Below are 26879 nucleotides of genomic sequence, written 5' to 3'. Positions count from 1 at the left end.
AAATACAAAGGACTTGATTAATGTCTGAAACTAATGGCAACCTGGAAATATAGATAACTTTGAGGTTTCCATTTGGAACTTGAGAGTAAATTGTGTTTACCATTAATAGCAATAAAGAATCCCAAATGATGAGCTGAATTGAGAGAAACTTATGAATTGAATGGGAAATTCTTGGAGAATGGGAAATACTTGGATGCTAATTTGGATACAAGTTAGTATCATTTGATGCTGATTTTCAAGATAAAGAGAGATGCATAGTCAGGAAAGTGATAAAAATTTCTCAAAATTATCTTCTTTGTTAGGTATATAAATAATACCTGTGAATATTCACAGATGCCAATAAAACATATAATGTTTTGTATTCTGTATGCGGGAACCCTGGTTATGTTACTCTAAGAAGCTTCATTTGGATACAAACCGTGTAGTACATGTGTCAGATATTAAGCAGGTAAACTGTACATGGGCAAAGAGAATTCTTGAGAAACCTTAAATTTTCTGTATCAATATACTAATAAAAAAATCAACAAAGAGGGCTTTTTTTCGTGGCTTCACAGGAAGCCTTGACCAGATCACTTCCTCTTTACTCTTCCTTGCAGTTTTCCCAGAATAGGATTGAACTTCAGTCTTCTCCAAATACCACACTATTTTTACTCATTTCTAGGCAGTTCTTCTTCTTCTTCTTCTTTTTTTCCTGTTAGGATTCTATCTCTTCATCAGTTCACTTCAGCCCAGTTCAGTCACCTAGTCGTGTCCGACTTTGTGATCCCATGGTCTGCAGCATGCCAGGCTTCCCTGTTCATCAACAACTCCTGGAGCTTGCTCAAACTCATGTTCATCAAGTCGGTGATGCCATCCAACCATCTCATCCTCTGTCATCCTTTTCTCCTCCTGCCTTCAATCTTTCCCAGCAACAGGTTCTTTTCCAAAGAGTCAGTTCTTCACATCAGGTCGCCAAAGTACTGGAACTTCAGCGTCAGTCCTTCCAATGAACCTTCAGGACTGATTTCTTTTATCATGGACTGGTTTGATCTCCTTGCAGTCCAAGGGACTATCAAGAGTCTTCTCCAATACCACAATTCAATAGCATCAGTTCTTCAGTGCTCAGCTTTCTTTATGGTCCAACTCTCACATCCATATATGACTACTGGAAAAACCTGCTTTTCAGTATGCTGTCTAGGTTTATCACAGATTTTCTTCCAAGGAGCAAGCACCTTATAATTTCATGTCTGCAGTCACCATCTGCAGTGATTTTAGAGCTCCAAAATAATAAAGTCTGTCACTCTTTCCATTGTTTCCCCACCTATTTGCCATGAAGTGATGGGACCAGATGCCATGATCTTCGTTTTTTGAATGTTGAGTTTTAAGTCAGCTTTTTCACTCTCCTCTTTCACTTTCATAAAGATGCTCTTTAGTTCTTCTTCACACTCTGCCATTAAGGTGGTATCATTTGCATATCTGAGGTTATCTATATTTCTCTTGGCAATCTTGATTCCAGCTTATGCTTCATTCAGCCCAGCATTTTGTATGATGTACTCTACATATAAATTCAATAAACAGGGTGACAGTATACAGCCTTGACTTACCCAATTTGAAACCAATTTGCTGTTCCATATCCAGTTCTAACTGTTGCTTTTTTACTTAAACACAGATTTCTCAGGAGGTAGGTAAGGTGGTCTGGTATTCCCATTTCTCAAAGAATTTTCCACAGTTTGTTGTGATCTACACAGTCAAAGGCTTTAGTATAGTCAATGAAGCAGAAGTAGATTTTTTTTTTTCCTGGAATCCTCTTGCTTTTTCAATGATCCAAAAGATGTTGGCAGTTTGATCTCTGGTTCCTCTGTCTTTTCTAAATCCAGCTTGAACATCTGAAAGTTCATATACTGTTGAAGCCTGGCTTGGAGAATTTTGAGCATTACTTTGCTAACGTGTGAGATGAGTGCAGTTGTTCAGCACTTTGAACATTCTTTGCATTGCCTTTCTTTGGGATTGGAATGAAAATGGACCTTTTCCAGTTCTGTGGCCATTTCTGAGTTTTCATATTTGCTGGCATATTGAGTATAGCACTTTCACAGCATCATCTTTTAGGATTTGAAATAGTTCTCTTCAGCTCTCATCATTAGCACAAATTCACTGTTGTGTGTTGTTGAAACAAGTAGAAGACATTCTGAGAGGCATGCGAAGTCTTTTCCATTTCTCCCTGGTGTAGTTGATGACCTGATATTCTTGTTTTCACTTATTCTAGGTAGCAATTTGGAATGAAAGAAAAAAAATATATATATATATTACCTTCCCCTTAAGTCTGAACAGAAGTATTAAACTTGGCTAGAACTACTCGTTATGACAAGTTAAATGTGAATACATTCACGTTTGCCCTGGTCACTTTTCCTTTGGGGAATTCCAGAGAGATTTACTCTTCTTTCATTTCACAAATATTGAACTGTGCTTTTTAGTATGCATATGCTTATATAGGTCATGCATATGAGTGTGTTTATGTATCAATATATAGTAGAAATAGTGATATTGACTCCACATTGTTGTCACTTACTGATCATATATTATAAAGGTGAATATGCTGGTTGCTCAGGCATGTCAGACACTTGTAATCCCATGGACTGTAATCCACCGGTCTCCTCTCTCCAGGGAAATCTCCAAGCAAGAATACTGGAGTGGGGAGCCATTTACTTATCCAGGGGTCTTCCGAACTCAGGGATCAAGCCCAGTCTCCTGAATTGTAGGCAGATTCTTTACTGTCTGAGCCACCAGGGACAATCTATATATTATGTATATTTTATATGCATGCTGTTTATTTAACCAATAAATTCTCCTTGAGATAGATGATATTTTGATAATACAATAGCATCTTTCTATACATATTTCTGTGTATTGAAAAATAGTTTTTTTTTTTTAAATATATATTTGTGGAGGAGAAAATATGTGGGCAACATGGACAATTTTATGGATTAATTGAGTATATAATTCAGTGGTGAGAACACCAGGATTTAAAAAAGAATTCACTCAAAATTCTTTGGAAATGGAAAAGTCTTTATAGGAGCTGGGGATTATGAAGGGGAAAGAGCTATGAAAAAACTCAGAAATATCACTGAGATAAGTGACACCTCAGAATACCGTTCCTTGAAATTTTAGAGAAAATAATAATTATTAAATATATAGTGAGCTTGTACATTCTATAATCAAGAATAATGCATGCATAAATAGTACCAGAAGATAGTGAATTTGGTATTTTTCTTTTTATTATTTTCAGAGATTCAGGGTTCATATATAATATTTATAGCAAACCAAAAGAAGTCTTAAAAAATAAATAAAAGGTTCCAGTCTAGAAAGAACTTCACAAAATATTTATATTGATAACTTAACCACACATCTTAGTCTGTCTGTTCCATAGAAACCTGACATTGCTGGGATGCTGAGAGGGTATGCAAAATTCCTGTTAACTAAGGAGGCTGAAAGATTTTTCAACTTCTATAACCTGTCTTCTTAACCTCAGGCACATAAGTGGAATTCAGGAGAACTATAACCTTTCTGAAACAGTGTATATTTCTGAAGTCGTAGTCAAGTTCTCAAATGGGTCTGTGAAAAAAAAGAAAGAAAAAAAAAGTTATCAATTTAGAAATAGCCAAGCCAAGAAAACTGCAATATTTTCAACCTAGGCTCTCCTTTCCAGGAAGAAGTCTTATAATATTTGCTTCTCTCTTAGTTTTTCTCTTGAACTTTGTCACTTTTCACTCTGTTTTTTATCAATCTTCCTTTCTTTTCCTTAACATTCTTATTGTCCTTAATAACATTTATTTTTAATATAAATTTATTTATTTTAATTGGAGGCTAATTATTTACAATATTGTATTGGTTTTGCCATATACCATCATGAATCTGCCACAGGTGTACACGTGTTCCCCATCCTGAAGCTCCCTCCCACCTCCATCCCGATACCATCCCTCTGGGTCATCCCAGTGCACCAGCCCCGAGCATCCTGTATCATGCATCGAATCTGGACTGGCGATTCGTTTCACATATGATATTATACACATTTCAATGCCATTCTCCCAAATCGTGCCACCCTCTCCTTCTCCCACAGAGTCCAAAAGACTGTTCTATACATCTGTGTCTCTTTTGCTGTCTTACATACAGGGTTATCATTACCATCTTTATAAATTCCATATATATGTGTTAGTATACTGTATTGGTGATTTTCTTTCTGGCTTACTTCACTCTGTATAATAGGCTCCAGTTTCATCCACCTCATTAGAACTGATTCAAATGTATTTTTAATGGCTGAGTAATACTTCACTGTGTATATGTACCACAGCTTTCTTATCCATTCATCTGCTGATGGACATCTAGGTTGCTTCCATGTCCTGGCTATATTATAAACAGTGCTGTGATGAACATTGGGGTATATGTGTCTCTATTAATTCTGGTTTCCTCGGTGTGTAAGTTCAGCAGTGAGATTGCTGGGTCATATGGCAGTTCTATTTCCAGTTTTTTAAGGAATCTCCACACTTTTCTCCATAGTAGCTGTACTAGTTTGCATTCCTAACAACAGTGTAAGAGGGTTCCCTCTTCTCCACACCCTCTCCAGCATTTATTGTTTGTAGACTTTTGGATCGCAACCATTCTGACTGGTGTGAAATAGTACCTCACTGTGGATTTGATTTGCATTTCTCTGATAATGAGCGAGTCCATTCTAAAGGAGATTGGTCCTGGGTGTTCTTTGGAAGGACTGATGCTGAAGCTGAAACTCCAGTACTTTGGCCACCTCATGCAAAGAGTTGACACATTGGAAAAGACTCTGATGCTGGGAGGGAATGAGAGCAGGAGGAGAAGGGGACGACAGAGGATGAGATGGCTGGATGGCATCACCAACTCTATGCACGTGAGTCTGAGTGAACTCCGGGAGTTGGTGATGGACAGGGAGGCCTGGAGTGCTGCAATTCATGGGGTTACAAAGAGTCGGACACAACTGAGCAACTGAACTGAAGTGAACTGAACTGATAATGAGTGATGTTGAGCATCTTTTCATGTGTTTGTTAGCCATCTGTATGTCTTCTTTGGAGAAATGTCTGTTTAGTTCTTTGGCCCACTTTTTGATTGGGTCATTTATTTTTCTGGAATTGAGCTGCAGGAGTTGCTTGTATAATTTTGAGATTAATTCATTGTCCCTTGCTTCATTTGCTATTATTTTCTTCCATTCTGAAGGCTGTGTTTCCACCTTACTTATAGTTTCCTTTGTTGTGAAGAAGCTTTTAATTTTAGTTAGGTACCATTTGTTTATTTTGCTTTTACTTCCAATATTCTGGAAGGTGTGTCATAGAGGATCCTGCTGTGATTTATGTCGGAGAGTGTTTTGTCTATGTTCTCTTCTAGGAGTTTTATAGTTTCTAGTCTTACATTTAGATCTTTAATCCATTTTGAGTTTATTTTTGTGTATGGTGTTAGAAAGTGTTCTAGTTTCATTGTTTTACAAGTGGTTGACCAGTTTTCCCAGCACCACTTGTTAAAGAGATTGTCTTTTCTCCATTGTATATTCTTGCCTCCTTTGTCAAAGATAAGGTGTCCATAGGTGCATGGATTTATCTCTGGGCTTTGTATTTTGTTCCATTGATCTGTATTTCTGTCTTTGTGCCAGTACCATACTGTCTTGATGACTGTGGCTTTGTAGTAGAGCCTGAAGTTAGGCAGGTTGATTCCTCCAGTTCCATTCTTCTTCCTCAAGATTGCTTTGGCTATTTGAGGTTTTTTGTATTTCCATACAAATTGTGAAATTATTTTTTCTAGCTCTGTGAAGAATACCATTGGTAGCTTGATAGGGATTGCATTGAATCTATAGCCTGCTTTAGGTAGTATACTCATTTTCACTATATTGATTCTTCTGTTACATGAACACGGTATATTTCTCCATCTATTAGTGTCTTTGATTTCTTTCACCAGTGTTTTATAGCGTTCTAAATATAGGTCTTTTGTTTGTTTAGGTAGATATATTCCTAAGTATTTTATTCTTTTCATTGCAATAGTGAATGGAATTGTTTCCTTAATTTCTCTTTCAGTTTTCTCATTGTTAGTGTATAAGAATGCAAGGGATTTCTGTGTGCTGATTTTATATCCTGCAACTTTACTCTATTCTTTGATTAGCTCTAGTAATTTTCTGGTGAGTCTTTAGGGTTTTCTATGTCATCTGCAAAAAGTGAGAGTTTTACTTCTTCTTTTCCAATTTGGATTCCTTTTATTTCTTTTTCTGCTCTGATTGCTGTGGCCCAAACTTCCAAAACTATTTTGAATAGTAGTGGTGAAAGTGGGTACCCTTGTCTTGTTTCTGACTTTAGGGGAAATTTTCAAAAAAACTATTTTGAATAGTAGTGGTGAAAGTGGGTACCCTTGTCTTGTTCCTGACTTTAGGGGAAAATTTTCACCATTGAGGATAATGTTTGCTGTGAACTTGTCATATATAGCTTTTATTATGTTGAGGTCTGTTCCTTCTGGAGAGGGCAATGGCACCCCACTCCAGTACTCTTGCCTGGAAAATCCCATGGGCGGAGAAGCCTGATAGGCTGCAGTCCATGGGATCGCGAAGAGTCAAACACGACTGAGCGACTTCACTTTCACTTTTCACTTTCATGCATTGGAGAAGGAAATGGCAACCCACTCCAGTGTTCTTGCCTGGAGAATCCCAGGGATGGGGGAGCCTGGTGGGCTGCCGTCTATGGGGTCACACAGAGTTGGACACGACTGAAACGACTTAGCAGCAGCAGCAGCATGTTCCTTCTATTCCTGCTTTCTGGACAGTTTTTATCATAAATGCATGTTGAATTTTGTCAAAGGCTTTCTCTGCATCTGTTGAGATAATCATATGGCTTTTATCTTTCAATTTGTTGATGTGGTGTATTACATTGATTGATTTGTGGATATTGAAGAATTCTTGCATCCTTGGGATAAAGCCCACTTAGTCATGATGTATGATCTTTTTATTGTGTTGTTGGATTCTGATTGCTAGAATTTTGTTAAGGATTTTTGCATCTATATTCATCAGTTATATTGGCCTGTAGTTTTCTTTGTTTGTGGGATCTTTGTCAGGTTTTGGTATTAGGGTGATGGTGGCCTCATAGAATGAGTTTGGAAGTTTACCTTCCTCTGAAATTTTCTGGAAGAATTTTAGTAGGATAGGTGTTATCTCTTCTCTAAGTGTTTTGTAGAATTCAGCTGTGAAACCGTCTGGGCCTGGGCTTTTGTTTGCTGGAAGATTTCTGATTACAGTTTCAATTTCCGTGCTTGTGATGGGTCTGTTAAGATTTTCTATTTCTTCCTGGTTCAGTTTTGGAAAGTTGTACTTTTCTAAGAATTTGTCCATTTCTTCCAAGTTGTCCATTATTGGCATATAAATGCTGATAGTACTCGCTTATGATCCTTTGTATTTCTGTGTTGTTTGTCGTGATCTCTCCATTTTCATATCTAATTTTATTGATTTGATTTTTCTCCATTTGTTTCTTGATGAATCTGGTTAAAGTTTTGTCAATTTTATTTATCTTCTCAAAGAACTAGCTTTTGGCTTTGTTGATTTTTTGCTATGGTCCCTTTTGTTTCTTTTGCATTTATTTCTGTCCTAATTTTTAAGATTTCTTTCATTCTACTAACCCTGGAGTTCTACATTTCTTTCTTTACTAGTTGCCTTAGTTGTAGAATTAGGTTATTTATTTGACTTTTTTTCTTGTTTGTTGAGGTAAACCTGTATTGCTATGAACCTTCCCCTTAGTACTGCTTTTAAAGTGTCCCACAGGTTTTGGGTTGTTGTGTTTTCATTTTCATTCATTTCTATGCATATTTTGATTTCTTTTTTTTATTTCTTCTGTGATTTGGTGGTTATTCAGCAGCGTGTTGTTTAGCCTCCATATGTTGGAATTTTAAATAGTTTTTATCCTGTAATTGACATCTAATCTTACTGCATTGTGGTCAGAAAAGATGCTTGGAATGATTTCAATTTCTTTGAATTTACCAAGGCTAGATTTATGGCCCAGAATGTGATCTATCCTGGATAAGGTTCCGTGTACACATGAGTAAAAGGTGAAATTCCTTGTTTTGGGATGAAATGTCCTATAGATATCAATTAGGTCTAACTGGTCTATTGTATCAATTAAAGTTTGTGTTTCCTTGTTAATTTTCTGTTTAGTTGGTCTATCCATAGGTGTGAGTGGGGTATTAAAATTAAAGTCTCCCACTATTATTGTGTTCTTGTTAATTTCCCCTTTCATACTTGTTAGCATTTGTCTTACATATCATGGTGCTCCTATGTTGGGTGGATATATATTTATAATTGTTATATCTTCTTCTTGGATTGATCCTTTGATCATTATGTAGTGTCCTTCTTTGTCTCTTTTCACAGCCTTTGTTTTAAAGTCTATTTTACCTGATATGAGTATTGCTATTCCTGCTTTCTTTTGGTCTCTATGTGCCTGGAATATCATTTTCCAGCCCTTCACTTTCAGTCTGTATGTGTCCCTTGTTTCAAGGTGGGTCTCTTGTAGACAACATATATAGGGGCCTTGTTTTTGTATCCATTCAGCCAGTCTTTGTCTTTTGGTTGGGTCATTCAACCGATTTACATTTAAGGTAATTATTGATAAGTATGATCTCATTGCCTTTATTGTTTTGGGTTCGAGTTTATACACCCTTTTTGTGTTTCATGTCTAGAGAAGATCGTTTAGCATTTGTTGGAGAGCTGGTTTGGAGGTGCTGAATTCTCTCAGCTTTTGCTTGTCTGTAAAGCTTTTGATTTCTCCTTCATATTTGAATGAGATCCTTGCTGGGTAGAGTAATCTGGGCTGTAGGTTATTTTCTTTCATCACTTTAAGTATGTCCTGCCATTCCAACCTGGCCTGAAGAGTTTCTATTGACAGATCACCTGTTATCCTTATGGGAATCCCCTTGTGTGTAATTTGTTGTTTTTCCCTTGTTGCTTTTAATATTTGTTCTTTGTGTTTGATCTTTGTTAATTTGATTAATATGTGTCTTGGGATGTTTCACCTTGGGTTTATCCTGTTTGGGACTCTCTGGGTTTCTTGCACTTGGGTGATTATTTCCTTCCCCATTTTAGGGATGTTTTCAACTATTAGCTCATCAATATTTTCTCACGGTCTTTCTTTTTGTCTTCTTCTTCTGGGACTCCTATGATTCGAATGTTGAGGCATTTAACATTGTCCTGGAGGTCTCTGAGATTGTCCTCCTTTCTTTTAATTCGTTTGGCCTTTTTCCTCTCTGATTCATTTATTTCTACCATTCTATCTTCTACCTCACTAATCTTCTGTCTCCTTTATTCTACTATTTGTTGCCTCCAGAGTGTTTTTGATCTCATTTATTGCATTATTCATTATATATTGACTCTCTTTTTTATTTCTTCTAGGTCCTTGTTGAACCTTTCTTGCATCTTCTCACTCCTTGTCTCTAGGCTATTTATTTGTAACTCCAATTCGTTTTCAAGATTTTGGATGATTTTCACTATCATTATTCCAAATTCTTTATCAGGTAGATTCCCTATCTCTTTCTCTTTTATTTAGTTTGGTGGGCATTTATCTTGTTCCTTTACCTGCTGGGTATTCCTCTGTCTCTTCATCTTGTTTATATTGCGGTGTTTGGGGTGGCCTTTCTGTATTCTGGCAGTTTGTGGAGTTCTCTTTATTGTGGAGTTTCCTTGCTGTGGGTGGGGTTGTAAGGGTGGCTTATCAAGGTTTCCTGGTTAGGGAAGTTTATGTCAGTGTTCTGGTGGGTGGAGCTGGATTTCTTCTCTCTGGAGTGCAATGAAGTGTCCAGAAATGAGTTATGAGATGTCAGTGGGTTTGGAGTGACTTTTGGCAGCCTGTATTTTGAAGCTCAGGGCTATGTTCCTGTGTTACTGAAGAATTTGTGTGGTATGTCTTGCTCTGGAATTTGTTGGCTCTTTGGTGGTGCTTGGTTTCAGTGTAGGCATGGAGGTGTTTGATGAGCCCCTGTTGATTAATGTTCCCTGGAGTCAGGAGTTCTCTGGTGTTCTCAGAACTTGGACTTAAGCCTCCTGCTTCTGGTTTTCAGTCTTATTTTTGCAGTAGTCTCAAGACTTCTCCATGTGTACAGCACCATTGATAAAATATCTAGGTTAAAGATGAAAAGTTTCTCCACAGTGTGGACACCCAGAGAGGTTAACAGAGTTGCATGGAGAAGAGAAGAGGGAGGAGGGAGTTAGAGGTAACCCAAATGAGATGAGGTGGAATCAAAAGAGGAGAGAGCAAGTTAGCTAGTAATCACTTCCTTATGTGCTCTCCACAGTCTGGACTGCTCAGAGATTTTCACAGAGTTATACAGAGAAGAGAAGAGGGAGGAAGGAGACAGAGGTGGCCAGGAGGATAAAGGGGGGAACCAAAAGGAGAGAGACAGATCCAGCTGGTAATCAGTTCCCTAAGTGTTATCCACCATCCAGAACACACAAAGAGATTCACAGAGTTGGGTAGAGAAGAGAAGGGGGAGGGTGGAGACAGAGGCGACCTGGTGGAGAAAAAGGAGAGTCTAAAGGGGGAGAGAGTAGTCAAGCCTATAATCTTGCTCCCCAGTAAAAATGGGTACTGAAGATTGGGTTATTAAAGGTACAAAATTGATAATAAATACCAAAAAGCAAATATTAAAAATCTAGAGTAGAGGTTGGATTTTCAAAAATACAATATTAAAGAAAAAGAAAAAAAAGTCATAAAAATTATATATATATATATATATAAAGTTTGCTTTAAAAATTAGGGTCTCTTTTTTTTTTTTACAAAGTAATAGTAGGTTATAAAAATGAAAATTAAAGGAGTAATAGAGGACTTAAAAATAAAAATAAAATTAAAATAAAATAAGGAATGATAGTAAAACTGTATCTAGGTCTTTCTCTGGTGGTGTTGTGGGCAGTGTGGGGTCAGTTCATTTTTGGATAGTTCCTTGAGCCAGCTTATATTTCTCAAGATCTATAGGCCCCTTCCTATGTAGTCAGTACTAATTACAGGGTTTTAATGTATTGCAGCTGTCACTTCCAAGGAGGTTCCTTCAGGTTTAGCGTCTTCTGTTTGCTGGTCTCTTCAGTGTCTAATTTCTGCCCTGGCACGAGGGGGCAGTGGTGGACACTTTCTTAGGCTCACTTGTTCAGCCATGCTGTGGGGAGGGAGGGACGCTGCAAACAAATAACACTGGTGTGTGCTCACAGTGTCTTGGCCACACTGGGTTTGCACCCACTCACGGAGTGTGTGCTTTCCCTGTCTACACTGCTCAGGCTCTAGGTTGCTCTGCCAGGAACTGTCTGAGGCCGGCCCTGGGTTGTATGTACTTCCCAGGTCTAAGCCACTCAGGTTCAGGTATTCAGGTAGTCCTCAGAGGAGCAGACTCCGTTGGACCTGCGTTTTGTGCCCTTCCCAGGTCTGAGCAGCTCAGGTGACCAGGTGTTTGGCGAGCATGGTCGCTGTGACTTATCACCTCCCCTATCCCTGCCACACAGTTTTCTGGGTGTACAACTGGAGCACCTTCTCAGGTGAATGTTTACCATCCAGAATCCCAAGAAGTCATGCTTACCAACAAAGCCTGCTTGCAGTTTGGTAGATAATGCCTCTCTGGGGCCACGATTGCCCCCTTCCAGCTCTGACTGCCCTCGTCTGCCTGTCCCTTGAGGGGGATGGGCCGGTCTGTAGCCGGCTAGCTCTGCTCAATCCTTTGTTAGGTGAATCGGCCTGATGGTGTCTTAGGTTAGGGCTTTTCTTATAGCTCTAGTCAGTCCTTTGTTCTGTAAGCGGTCCTGGCGGTGTCTTAGGTTAGGACTTTTAGCATGGTAGTTATCTCACAGTCTGGTTTGCTATTCCAAGTTAGTTCCTTCACATTGCCCTCAGGGCAACCGGGTCTGGTCCTTACTCTGAGCAATGCAGCCCGCACCTCCCTGCCCAGCCCCCACTTGCTAGTGGTGAATGCAGGTGTCTGTGCTGCTTCTCTGCTGGGGAGTTACCTTTGGGCACGTAATCTGTGGGTTTTAATTATGTATTTATTTTCCCTCCCAGTTATGTTGCCCTCTGTGGTTCCAAGGCTTGCCAGAGACTCAGCAGTGAGAGTGTTTCCTGTTGTTTGGAAACTTTTTTTTTAAGACTCCCTTTCTGGAATGGAGCTCCATCCCTACATCTTTTGTCTCTCTTTTTATCTTTTATATTTTTTCCTACTTCCTTTTGAAGACAATGGGCTGCTTTTCTGGGTGCCTAATGTCCTCTGCCGGCATTCACAAGTTGTTTTGTGGAATTTTCTGAGCATTCAAATGTTCTTTTAATGAATTTGTGGGGGGGAAAGTGGTCTCCCCGTCCTATTTCTCCACCATCTTCCCCTAATAACATTTAATTCAATTGGTTAGATTCTCCTCCATTAAGTTATCATACTTTAAATAATCAAAACTGAAATTACTTACAGATTACCTGGATTGTAATTTCAAAGTGCACTCAATCACACGCTATCAAAGTAATGCTCAAAATTCTCCAAGCTAGACTTCAACAGTATGTGAACCATGAACTTCCAGATGTTCAAGCTGGATTTATAAAAGCCAGAGGAAACAGATTATCAAATTTCCAACATATGTTGGATCACTGAAAAAGCAAGATAATTCCAGAAATACCTCCATTTCTGCTTTATTGGCTACACCAAAGCCTTTGACTATGTGGATCACAACAAACTGCAGCATTCCTCAAAAGATGGGAATACCAACCACCTGACCTGCCTCTTGAGAAATCTGTATGCAGATCAAGAAGCAACAGTTAGAACTGGACATAGAACAACAGACTGGTTCCAAATCAGGAAAGGAGTATGTCAAGGATGTATATTGTCACACTGCTTATTTAACTTCTATGCAGACAGAGTACATCATGCAAAATGCCAGGCTGGATGAAGCACAAGCCGGAATCAAGATTGATGGAAGAAATATCAATAACCTCAGATATACAGATGACAGCACCCTTATGGCAGAAAGTGAAGAAGAACTAAAGAGCCTCCTGATGAAAGTGAAAGAAGAGAATGGAAAAAAAAATAAAAAAAAGAAGAGAATGAAAAAGCTAGCTTAAAACTCAATATTCAGAAAACTAAGATCATGGCATCCAGTCCCATCACTTCATGGCAAATAGACAGGGAAACAATAGAAACAGTGACATATGGATGTGAGTTGGACCATAATGAAACCTGAGCACTGAAGAACTGATGCTTTTGAACTTTGGTGTTGGAGAAGACTCTTGAGAGTCCCTTGGACTGCAAGGAGATCCAACCAGTCAATCATAAAGGAAATCAGTCCTGAATCTTCATTCAAAGGACTGATGCTGAAGCTGAATTTCCAATACTTTGGCCACATGATGAGAAGAACTGACTCATTGGAAAAGACTTTGATGCTGGGAAAGATTAAAGGCAGGAGGAAAAGGGGATGACAGGGGACTAGACTGTTTGATGGCATCACCTGCTCAATGGACATGAGTTTGGGCAAGTTTCAGGAATTGGTGATGGACAGGGAAGCCTGGTGTGCTGCAGTCCATGGGGTCAAACAGACTCAGACACAACTGAGTGAGTGAACTAAACTGACCTGGATGGTTATTTTAAGTGTTCCTAAACTTCTTAATCTATTTGCAGATTATTTTAGTTTATTAAAACAGATGGCACTGTATCCAGTACAGCGTGATTTTACTATTTTAAGTATATGGATAACCTTGATCCTGTTCATTTGGATGCATCACTATGTTAGTTGTCATGTAGGTTAAAATTTAGTTTTGACATACACCTGGTTTTCTCCCTTTTAACATAAAATGATTTATGATATTAAGTAAAATTTTACAGCATTTGTGCTAACTACAAAGATTAAAGTTTTCATATTGAATTACATATTAGTTTGGCTCTAGATAGGGATGTCATGCTTTATGTCTTCATGTTAAACATAAGTTAGATAAAAGTAAGGAATTGCAATGTATATCATCTATAATCTAATTGGGAACTTTCTTATTGTCAATTTATAGACACTATTCTTAGAATCAGCCACATTTGCACATTCTTGGCTGATGTATTTTTGTGGGGTAAGTCACAGTTACAACTTATTAATCTTTGATAATTTTTTGTCAGACTTGGAAACTAAACATCCTATTATTATAGTATACATCTATGGCTCAGAACCAGTATTCATTTAAAATTCAGAAAATCTTGTTCTTAAGAAAAATTCAAGTGAACTTTGATATATCATACTTGTGTAGATAAGCTAGCAAAACTTCTGATATTGATATGTTCAAGGTAACTACAGTTTTAGTATCATAATGAACAACAGCAGTATACTAACATGGCGGTGGAAATCTTTATCTTATCCTTGCTGAAGTTATTATTAGAACATATTAATTGTACTTATAGTATTTATAATTGTCATCCTCTGTATTTATGTTGTATCTATATTTTCTTGACCCTGAACTCCTAGAGGGCCAAGTTAGTATCTCTATATCTTCATAGTACTGTGCAAAATTATATCATACAGCTTCTATCTTTAAATGTGTGTTGATCAGAATATAATTGATTACCCCATTTCTATAAGACTGTCCTTTTTAATGCCATGAGGCATAGGTAAGATTAGTATACTACTTAGAAGTAGAATTTTTCAAGTGTGTACTTCTTGGAAGGCAATGTAGAGAAATGGTTAAGAAATGGAAAACCTAGGATTAAAGAAAACAACAATAAAAACTGGAATTCTTCTTATATAACATTGAAAAAAAACTTGGTAAACTACCAGAGTTTTGATACCTATAAAATGGGGATGATATTATTAATGTGTGTCACAGTTCATAGACTTAGCTCATTCACAAGCTCAGGATCCTTCACAACGACCTCCAAGATTCCCTGCTATGCTGAGTAGTCCTGCTGTCTAGTTTGGAGACCTCCAGGACCACTTGAAGTCACTCATAACTTCCCTTTAAACTGAGCTTAGACTGCTACTCTAGCTTTAAGTAAATGTCACATACTGACCAAGATTTCTTTCTTATGTTTAGAAAGAAAGTGTATGTGAATATATAAACAATGATACTTAACAGTTGTTCTCCTTTCTATAGTATTTTGAGGAAAATACAACTGCTATTATAAAAATCCTGAACATATTATCAGTTGAGACTTATAAAAGTATGTATATAAAATAAAAATGCATGAAAGCCTTTACCTTCATGTTATTCTAATCTAGAAATTAATGCTTCCTAAGAGTGTACAGGTCCAAAGCATTTTACATACTAACTGGTCCAGGGTAAATTGCCAAGAATGGTGGTCAATGTGGTTATGTTTTAGATAATACCTAAAAGTGAAAAGTCTTTCTCAACAAAATGAGTAGTTATGTGTTATACGTAGATTGGAATACCATATGAGCAAATAAAGGCACAAAAATTTAAGTATCTTATTTACATTCACACAGATTATAAGTAGTAGAACAAGTATTTGAACCCAGGAAGGCTGACTTTAGAGCCCATACTCCTTTTCTATAAAGGGTCAGATAACAAATACTTCTGCTTTTTAGGTCATATGATCTCTGTTACAAGTATCAACTCTATACTGTGAAAGCAGCCTTGAATAATACAAAAACAAATGGGCATACCTGTCTTTCAATAAAACTTTATTCACAAAAATAGGTGGCATGCCTGCTTTGGCTCATGAGCTACAGCTTGCTGATACCTGCTCTAAAACAAAGTTTCCAAAGTTTTGGGATATCATTAAACATTTTCCACAAAATAAGAATGATATTATTATTATTTGAAGTTAAAAATCTTTATAATTATGAAAGTATAATAACTTATTTACAGGAGCCTTTGAAAATACAGAACAAAGTTACATAAAGTTCCACTATGTATTACAACTATTTTTAGTTGTAGTTTCAATATCAAACTCTCAAAAATTAATAGAATGAATAGACAGAAAAGTAGAAGGATATAGTAGGTCTGAAAAGTACTATGAACCAATTCAACATAATTAAGATTTATACAATTTTCATACAACAGCAGTATACAAATCCTATCCAAGTTTCCAGGAGATAATGGAACATATCTAAGGACATAAAACAAGGTGTAAAAATTTCATAATTAAATAATTCAGTTCAAATCCTAGGGACTTATCCCTAGGCTACCTGATTTATATCAATTAATCCATTTCTTTTTTGACACCAGGGATGCCAGAATATGAATTGAAAAGATCAAACGGGTCCAGTTTCAGGGATACTGAAAAATAATGACAATTTATACCTTTAGACTGGACTAAGGCTCAGAGGGTAAGAAAAGTGATCTTAGTTGCAATCCCTCAAGGGTTTCTTGTCAAAGTTGAATGAACTTTGATTAAATTGTGTGAACATATAAAAGATGGTTCTTTTTTAGATTTCAGAAGTTGTCTTATGACCTTTAAAGGGCTAGACCCTGGACTTGAAATTCTCACATCATCTGCTCTGTCCAATCTGTTGGTCAGATCAGATCAGATCAGTCACTCAGTCATGTCCGACTCTTTGCGACTCAATGTATCGCAGCACGCCAGGCCTCCCTGTCCATCACCAACTCCCGGAGTTCACTCAAACTCATGTCCATCGAGTCAGTGATGCCATCCAGCCATCTCATCCTCTGTCGTCCCCTTCTCCTCTTGCCCCCAATCCCTCCCAGCATCAGAGTCTTTTCCAATGAGTCAACTCTTTGCATGAGGTGGCCAAAGTACTGGAGTTTCAGCTTTAGCATCTTCCTTCCAAAGAACACCCAAGGCTGATCTCCTTCAGAATGGATTGGTTGGATCTCCTTGGAGTCCAAGGGACTCTCAAGAGTCTTCTCTAACACCATAGTTCAAAAGCATCAATTCTTCGGCGCTCAGCTTTCTTCACAGTCCAACTCTCACATCCATACATGACCACAGGAAAAACCATAGTCTTGACTAGACGAACCTTTGTGGGCAAAGTAATGTCTCTGCTTTTCAATATGCTATCTAGGTTGGTCATAACTTTCCTTCCAAGGAGTAAGCGTCTTTTAATTTTCATGGCTGCAATCACAATATGCAGTGATTTTGGAACCCAGAAAAATAAAGCTGATGTTCAAGCTGGTTTTAGAAAAGGCAGAGGAACCAGAGATCAAATTGCCAACATCCGCTGGATCATGGAAAAAGCAAGAGAGTTCCAGAAAAACATCTATTTCTGCTTTATTGACTATGCCAAAACCTTTGACTGTGTGTATCACAATAAACTGTGGAAAATTTTGAAAGAGATGGGCATACCAGACCACCTGATCTGCCTCTTGAGAAATTTATATGCAGGTCAGGACGCAACAGTTAGGACTGGACATGGAACAACAGACTGGTTCCAAATAGGAAAAGGAGTATGTCAAGGCTGTATATTGTCACCTTGCTTATTTAACTTATATGCAGAGTACATCATGAGAAATGCTGGACTGGAAGAAACACAAGCTGGAATCAAGATTGCTGGGAGAAATATCAATAACCTCAGATATGCAGATGACACCACCCTTATGGCAGAAAGTGAAGAGGAACTAAAAAGCCTCTTGATGAAGGTGAAAGTGGAGAATGAAGAAGTTGGCTTAAAGCTCAACATTCAGAAAATGAAGGTCATTGCATCCGGTCCCATCACTTCATGGGAAATAGATGGGGAAACAGTGTCAGACTTTATTTTTCTGGGCTCCAAAATCTGTTGGTAACTTGGTCAAAACTAGAAATGGCTAAGTTGGAAAATAATCAGAGAAAGATAGAATGGTAAATTACCACCCTATAGAAGTTACAGCCTTTAACTGAGCTTTAAGAAGAGATTCTTTAAATAAAAGAGACAAACAATCCATATCAAATTCATGATAACTAAAAGGCCAAAAAGAGAACTCCTGTTGCTTGGACAGTAGATAATGAAAACTACAGAGTGATGGAAAACAAACAAACTCTCCGTCTTTGGCCAAGAGAAAGGAGGCCAAAGTATTGGAGCTTCAGCTTCAACATTAGTCCTTCCAATGAGTATTCTGGGTTGATTTCCTTTAGGATTTACTGGTTTTATCTCCTTGCTGTGCCAGGGATTCTCAAGAGTCTTCTTGAGCACCACAATTCAAAAGCATCAATTCTTCATTGTTGGCAAGGTTGGCTCTTACCTGGAGGCCCTGAGAAAAAAGCTGTTTTTAACTCATTCAGGTATAGGCTGAATTCAGTTCCTGTGATTTTAGCACAGAGATCTCTATTTACTTTCTGGCTGTCAGCTAAGAACTGTTCTCAGAGCTTAAGACTACTTGAAGTTCCTAGTCACAGGTCTTCTCCATCTCAGCAGTGGAAAAATATAATTGTGTTGACTCCCTCACAGGCTTCAAATCTCTTTGACTTTCTCTTCTACTTGCTGGAGAAAACTAATTTTAAGGGTTTGTATGTTTGCATTAACACATGCAAATGCTCTCCTTTCTGCCATATTATGTAACTTAGTGACAGTAATGATATTTTGTCATATTTATCATATTGCATTAGTGGACCACCTACATTCAGAGAGGAGGAGATTATAAAATGACAAGATAATTGGTTGATATGCTTAGAATTCTGTTTGGAGTATCCAAGAAGCCCTTCAGCATAGAATAAAATGACCTGTAGTCCAAATCCAGTCAAATGACTTTTTATTGAAAAAAAAAAAAAAGATTTACTGGAATATAGCCATGCCACTTGTTTAGATATTATCTATGGCTACTTTCACATTACAATAGCAGAGTTGAGTGGTTTCAACAAAGGTTATATTCATTGAATATCCCAATATGTATCCAAAGAATATTAATTGGAAGGACTAGTGCTGAAGCTCCAATACTTTGGTCACCTGATGAGAAAGGCAACTCATTGGAAAAGACTGGAGAAGACAGAGGGCGAGAGGATAAGAAGTCGACACAGGAGGAGATGGTTGGATGGCATTCCCGACTCAATGGACATGGGTTTGAGCAGGCTCTGGGAGATAGTGAAGGGCAGGGAAGCCTGATGTGCTGCATTTCATGGGGTTACTAAGAGTTGAACACGACTTAGTGACTGAGCAACAACAACAACATCAACAGAGGCTATATGCCCCTCCAAGCTTAAAATATATACTATGTTACCTTTTATAGAAAAGTGTGTCAGCCCATGGCTTAGTATGTTGTATTTAATTTAAATAGGTCAATTTTTCATATCATATTTTATTTACTAAAAATAATAGCAAAAACATCCAATAGACTATGGTATTCTTTGTTCCATATCTTAAGGCCATAAAGTAAATTGTCATCCTTTGCTTCCTCATCATTTCATACCCAGTACCATTGTCTTTTCTTCTCCACCTGGTGTTATTTATTTCACTGTGGTTCACTTAAGTTTAGCTGTCTTTAAAAACTCTAATCACTCTGATAGCCAATATGTTTTTTTTTATATGGGAGTCAGTAATACCTCTGGACAATTATGTCCCAATATTTCACTGCAATGCATATATTTTTCTCAAAAGTCATAAACCAAAATTTAAAGAATAAATCCTTCTTATTCAAACATTACTCAATATGCTGAAATTTTACTCTTGTAGTCAATGGCTGACACTGGTCCCTGGAATAATTTCTTGCTTATAGTATAAAGCTTGGCACAAAGGGCTTTGCAAAGTACTATCAGGCCTACAGTAAGCAAGAAAAATATATGTCCAACATACACCTAATGCTCTATTCATATTTTCCAGACAAGATTATAGCAGAAACAGACAATGAATTTGGGATTAATTTAGATAAATTCATCATTTGAAAAAATATTTATTTGATTGTATGGCAGAATTTTGCCATAGTATACCTATGATGCCTGATTTTGGAGTCCTGAGGTGTGCTATGGTTAAAGGAAAGTGAACCAGACAGATAATAACATAGGAATCATAGAAATATATTATCGTGTGCTCAGTTGCTCAGTCATGTCCAACTCTTGGCAGCCCCATGGCCTCTAGCCCTGCAGGCCTCTCTGCCCATGTAATTTTCCAGGCCAGAATACTGGATCGGGTTGCCATTTCCTACTGCAGGGGCTCTTCCTGAACCTGGGATCAAACCTTCGTATCTTGGGTCTCCTATAGTGGCAGGCAGACTCTTTCCCACTAGTGCCACCTGGGAAACCTGAAACATTCTGTTGTGCTGTGTTTAGTTGCTCAGTCATGCCTGACTCTTAGTGACCCCGTGGACTTTAGCCCACCAGTCTGGCCAAAAAACAAAAAACAAAGTCAATCTGGAATAAGCTCAAGCAATGTTTTAGCCTGCATTTATGGGACCTGTGAAGTCCTAAGTGAGGATTCCTGTTCTTACATCCCTAGAAATTTGTCCAAGATTTTTAACATTACCAAAATCACTGGGGAGTCAAATGTAAAAATTAGAAAGCTTAATAAAGTACTAGAACATTTTTAGCTTATTAAAAGAGCTGGAGAATCTTCTGAGATGTGATGATTTCTTTACTAAATCTTAGAATTCTCATATTATGGTTGAGAGGAATGTATAAAGACTGCCAGTAATTATTACCTTCATTCATCTTCCCGTAAGCCTGTTATACATCTGCTCACCAAAGTGCTGCTTTTGAACTGTGATGTTGGAGAAGACTCTTGAGAATCCCTTGGACTGCAAGGAAATCCAACCAGTCAATCCTAAAGGAAATCAGTCCTGAATATTCATTGGAAGGACTGATGTTGAAGTTGAAACTCTAATACGTTGGCCGCCTGTTGTGAAGAACTGACTCACTGGAAAAGACTGATTCTGGGAAATATTGAAGGCAGGAGGAGAAAGGATGGTAGAGGATGAGATTGTTGGATGGCATTACCAACTCTATGGACATGAGTTTGAACAATTTTGGAAGTTAGTGATGGACAGGGAAGCCTGGTGAACTGCAGTCCATGGGGTTGCAAAGAGTCAGACATGACTGACTGAACTGTCCATCAGCTCATTAAATAGATTATAATTCAAATAATTCTATAACATAAAATATCCCTAAACTCCCCACAACCCAGGTAAAGACTAAAGATACTATGATTTGACATGGATTCTAAACAGCATAAACCTTGACATAGCCAATAAGGGAAAGGCTTCCTTTAGATTAAAAGGAAAGGCTGTAAAATATTTTGATTTTTGTAGTACCTTAGTGATTAGGGTTTCCTTTCTGTAACTGATTCTTGTCAGTTAGTCACAGTCTTGATCCCAAACCACTTGAAATAGGCTTTATACTTCTGCAAACTAAGAATGGCTATTTATTTGGGCTAAACATGTGTTTCACATTCCTTATCTTTATTTTTATACCCTTTTACTGCAACCAACTCATAAAAACTCTGAGAACTACCACAAGAAAGCCCGCCTGCTTCTCATAGGTCTTTTCTCTCTCTAGTAAATGCTTGCAAATCCTTAAAATCACTGCCTGAACATTAGCTTCTCTGTGCAGTGTTTTCTTATATAATGTGAAGTTTAAAACTCCATAATTATATTTAGCTTCATTCCAGATACATAAACTGTAAAATTTGGACAAGTTACTTAATCTAAATGTGTTGGATTTAATTCAATATATGTATAAACATGATAGTGTTCATAATATAAAACTTCCTAAAGGTAAATTTTACATATTTAATGAAAAGAATAAGAATTCCACTTTTTATATATTTGTTGAAAAGTAGACTAAGGGTCATCTGCTGATGCTTTCTGACCTCTTTTTGCCAAGAAATAATGTCTATTTTATATGTAAGTCATGAGACTCAGATGTGACTCAACACATTATGTGTAAATGGAAGACAAACATCAGGTTCCACTTTTAAAGGATCCAGATTCTACCAATTGCCTCTCTTCAAGTTGTTAAGGTGAAAAGTTATCTGGTGTCATTAATATTATACCTGTAGATTATGATTTCTTTGGCTATTTCAATTTTTTTGAAGTGTTGGGACAATTGGATTTTTAAGACTCTTGGCAATAGATTTTAGTTGCAGTCATGCATAGAAATATGCATTAGGCATATTGCAGTCCAATAGATGTATATCTCAGGTGATATAAAAACAAGGTGAAATACAAACCTTGCCAATGTGGCCCCAAGTCCTTCTTAAGTGCTTATGATATGAGAGCAGAGGATTTACTAGTTTGTGTAATGATCTGTTATGGATCACTGTTGATCATTATAATTCTAAAATAAAAAATATACCACAATTCAAAAGATTTGTTTCCCTTTAGATCTCATTAGTAACTCTATTTGTTATATAGGATTTGAATATACATTTGTGATATATACTGCTATAAATATGCAACAACTTTGAAATAGTATTCTTTGGATAAAGGTTCTTTCTCCTTTTAATGAGAGTTTTTAAATATTAATGAGAATTAATGCATACAATACACTATTTTAAGTGTGTACCAGCTTTTCTTCACACTGAGTATCTATAAATACATATTTTCGGCCTGTATTCAAACACCTAATTCTGTCAGAAAAAACATTAAGAAGAAAATTTAGACAGAACAAGATGGCAGAGGAGTAGGTGGATGTGGAGTACATCTCTCTTCATGGATATATCAGGAATACACCTTCAGACACAGAAGTGCAGGCAGAACACCTTCTGAGAGTGGACAGGAGTACCTGACAAGTGGAAAATAATATATAGAACCATGCAAAATTCAGTAGGACAAAAGAACTAGGGGGAAAAACAGGAGTGTTAGTAGGACTAGACCTGCCCTCAGACAGGGGGGAACTGAAGCAGGGTTCTGAGCACCACATCAGGCACTGTCTGAGTCACAGAAGAAACATTTAAGGCTGAGAGTGAAACAGCTGATCTGTGGCAGCCTAAATGGCATTAGAATCAGACAGTCCTTACCACAGCTATACACACCCTGGACAGGGATGCAGGTCCTCTGGAAGGTGCAGAGGCTAGGGCATGGAGTTCAGGAGTTGTGGAGCAATTCCCACGGTGAGCGCTGCTGTTCAGTGTGGAGAGATGGATCTACGGGATGTGAAGGAGGAGACTGTGGTGGTAAATGCTTATGGAGGAAAGTCAGGTAGCCATGGAAGCAAGGCGATACTGCTGAGTCACACATAGGGGGTGGAGCCGTTACCATAGCCTCTCTCCCCCGATAGGCCAGCATTGGCAGCTGAACAATAGAGAGGATGGCCCATCAAATGCCTGAGGCAGTGAACTACAGAGGAGGATCCCAGCCACTGAGGCCTCTCTTTGTGCCTGATGTGAGGAACAACAGAGAAGGACCCCAGGCAAGGGAGCCCTCTAAGTGCCTGAATGGGTGGAGCTATGGAGAAAGACTGGCCAAAGAGACCTTCTGATCACCAGCTACAAGAGGCTTGAGAAGACTCTGATCGGACCATAACTCCTGCGGTGGAGGTAGTCCGTGTCCTTGCACACTTAGAGCCACCAGAGTCCCTGCAAGCCAAACAGCTGTGCCACCTACACGCTCAACTCTCAATGAGGCAGAGCTGCCACAGGCAAAAAAAGTCTTGCATCTATGCATGCAGGGTCGCTTGGGTAGTGTCCAACTCTTTGTGACCCGATAGACTGTGGCCTGTCAGGCTTCTCTGTCAGGGAGAGGGGTTCTCCAGGCAAGAATACTAGAGTGTATTGGCCAATACTGGCTGTCATACCCTTTTAGAGCACTGTATTTCCTGCTGCCCTAGCTGCCAACTCCCCTGAGTACCTGGTGCTGCCAGAACTCCTGTAACCAAAGCAGCTGCATCATCTCCACACCTGACCCTCACAGGGGCAACCCAAGTTCTCCAAGAAAACCTCAGGAGAAAATTCCAGTGAATGATCCACATTCAAAAGTGATAATAAAACCACAATTGAAACTCAGGGGCAGTGTGACTAAGGAAGATGACAAAACCTTTCCACCTGTTGTACAAGCTTCAGATTAAATCCACACAGTCAACTAGGCAGACTCTGTGTCTATGTAATACATAAAAGGTCACTGAGAGCTCCCACAAAAGAAAACACACTAGTTCTGATAGCTGTGGACATTCAAGGCAAGAACACACAAGAGTAGGACCAGATTAGAACCTCAGCTGTTCCCACAATAGGTCCAGTGTTGGAGGGCATCCTAGGGAGGTGAGATGGACTGTGACTCCCATCAGGGGAAAGGACTCTGACAGCAGTGACTCAAGAAAAACATTTTATTATTCTTATGTTTTGACTTGTTCAAATTGTTGATTTTATTGGAACTATGAAATCTAAGCTTTTGAGTTTTTTTTTTTTCTTTTTTTCCTCTCAGTCACTTTTTTTTTTTTTTTTATTGTTGTTATAAACCTCTGCCTCTACATTGGGCTTTTGCAGTTCAGTGGAGTTTTCCTTTTCTCTCTCTCTCTCTCTCTTTTTTTTTTAATTGTAATTTTTAAAGCCTATCATTATTTTCTCTACATTTATTCCTTTGTTTGCTTTTCCTACTGTTCTTTTCCCCTTGCAGTTAATCTTTAATGTATATAAATATTATTGATCTACCTTTGTTTAACTTTGAATATCAATTCTTTCTTTCTTTTCTTCCTTTCCTCTCAAAATATTTGTTAGTATTATTTTAATTGCTTTATTCCCCACTTGGCACCTTGTTTTATTTTGTTTTTCATTTGGTGCTTTAGTTAGTTTTGTTCTTAACTGGTAAATAAAAATTTTGATTTTCTTTCTTTGCCAGGTCAATCTATTGTACTTTATTTTTGCTGGGCTGTTTTGACTTTGCTCATGGGTGTATATGTATATGGGTTTATTCCACTATTTTAATTATTATTTGCCTGATTTTGAAGCTGCCATTTGTCTGGAGTTCATCTAGGTTTCTCTGTTTTGGATATTTGTTTTAATCTCACTTAATGCTTTAACAAACCACTTGTGGAATCTTTATTCCTGACCCAAGTTCAAGCCCTGAGACTTTGGAGTGGGGATACTGACTCCAAGACCTTAATTAAAGTAACCTAGTTACTTCCAGGTAACTAACCCTCAGTTCAGTTCAGTTCAGTTCAGTTCAGTCCAGTTGCTCAGTTGTGTTCGACTCTTTGGGACCCCATGAATCGCAGCACACCAGGCCTCCCTGTCCATCACCAACACCCAGAGCTCACTCAGACTCACATCCATCGAGTCAGTGATGCCATCCAGCCATCTCATCCTCTGTCGTCCCCTTCTCCTCCTGCCCCCAATCCCTCCCAGCATCAGAGTCTTTGCCAATGAGTCAACTCTTTGCATGAGGTGGCCAAAGTACTGGAGTTTCAGCTTTAGCATCATTCCTTCCAAAGAAATCCCAGGGCTGATCTCTTTCAGAATGGGCTGGTTTGATCTCCTTGCAGTCTAAGGGACTCTCAAGAGTCTTCTCCAACACCACAGTTCAAAAGCATCAATTCTTCGGCACTCAGCTTTTTCACAGTCCAACTCTCACATCCATACATGACCACTGGAAAAACCATAGCCTTGACTAGACAGACCTTTGTTGGCAAAGTAATGTCTCTGCTTTTGAATATGCTATCTAGGTTGGTCATAACTTTCCTTCCAAGGAGTAAGCGTCTTTTAATTTCATGGCTGCAATCACCATCTGCAGTGATTTTGGAGCCCAAAAGAATAAAGTCTGACACTGTTGCCACTATTTCTCATCTATTTCCCATGAAGTGATGAGACCAGATGCCATGATCTTCAGTTTCTGAATGTTGAGCTTTAAGCCAACTTTTTCACTTTCCTCTTTCACTTTCATCAAGAGGCTTTTTAGTTCCTCTTCACTTTCTGCCATAAGGATGGTGTCATCTGCATATCTGAGGTTATTGATATTTCTCCTGGCAATCTTGATTCCAGCTTGTGCTTCTTCCCTAGGGGGTATCAAATAGTGAGAACTCACACAAAGAAAAGCACTTGAATACAAGACCTGGCATCACCCAATCGCCAGTAGCACCCTGTGCAGGACACTTCATCTAAACAACAAACTACATGAAAATACAAACCCAATCATCAGCATACAGGATTACCCCCTCACTAACCCATGACCATCAGAAGAAAAACAAAACAAAACAAAAAAAACAAACAAAAAAGCAAACAAAAACTCAGCACAAAACTCATCATATACAAAGCTTTCACAAACCACTGGACAAACCTTAGGTGGACAGAAACTAAAAAGAAGAAAGAAGTCAACCTTGAAGCCTGGGAAAAGGAGATCTCAAACACAATGAGTTAAAAAAATAATGAAATGGCAGAGAAATACTACAGAAATGAAGGAATAAACTAGAAACACAGAGGTCTAAATAAATGAAGAGGAAATAGGTAAACTACCTTAAAAAATAATTCAGAATAATGATAGTAAAGATGTTCAGAAACCTTGAAAATAAAATGGAGAAAATGCAAGAATTAATTAAAAATTACCTAGAAGAATTAAAGGATAAACATACAGAGACAAACAACACACTTACTGAAATTAAAAATACTCTAGAAGGAATCAATAGCAGAATTTGTGAATCAGAAGAATGAATCAGTGAGCTGGAAGATACAATGGTAGAAATAATGTCTAAAGCGCATAAGGTAAAAACAATGAAAATAACTGGGCATAGTCTCACAGACTTCTGGGACAATATCAAATGCACCATCATTCAAATTATTGGGATCCCAGAAGAAGAAGAGTAAAAGAAAGGGTATAAGAAAATTTTTGAAGAGATTGAAGTTCAAAATTTTCCCAGTATGGAAAAGGAAATAGTCAATCAAGACCAAGAGGCACAAAAAGTCCCATATAGAATAAACGCAAGGAGAAACACACCAAGACACGTAGTAAAAACTAACAAGACTAAACACAAAGAAATAATATTAAAAGCAGCAAGGGAGAAGCAGCAAGTAACATTTAAGGGAAACCTCATATGCTTAAGAGCTGATCTTTCAGCAGAAATTGAGGCCAGAA

This window comes from Bos javanicus, chromosome 15 (genome assembly GCF_032452875.1).
Source record: "Bos javanicus breed banteng chromosome 15, ARS-OSU_banteng_1.0, whole genome shotgun sequence".
In the NCBI taxonomy this organism is placed as follows: domain Eukaryota; kingdom Metazoa; phylum Chordata; class Mammalia; order Artiodactyla; family Bovidae; genus Bos; species Bos javanicus.
Note: the sequence above shows the minus strand (reverse complement) of the source record.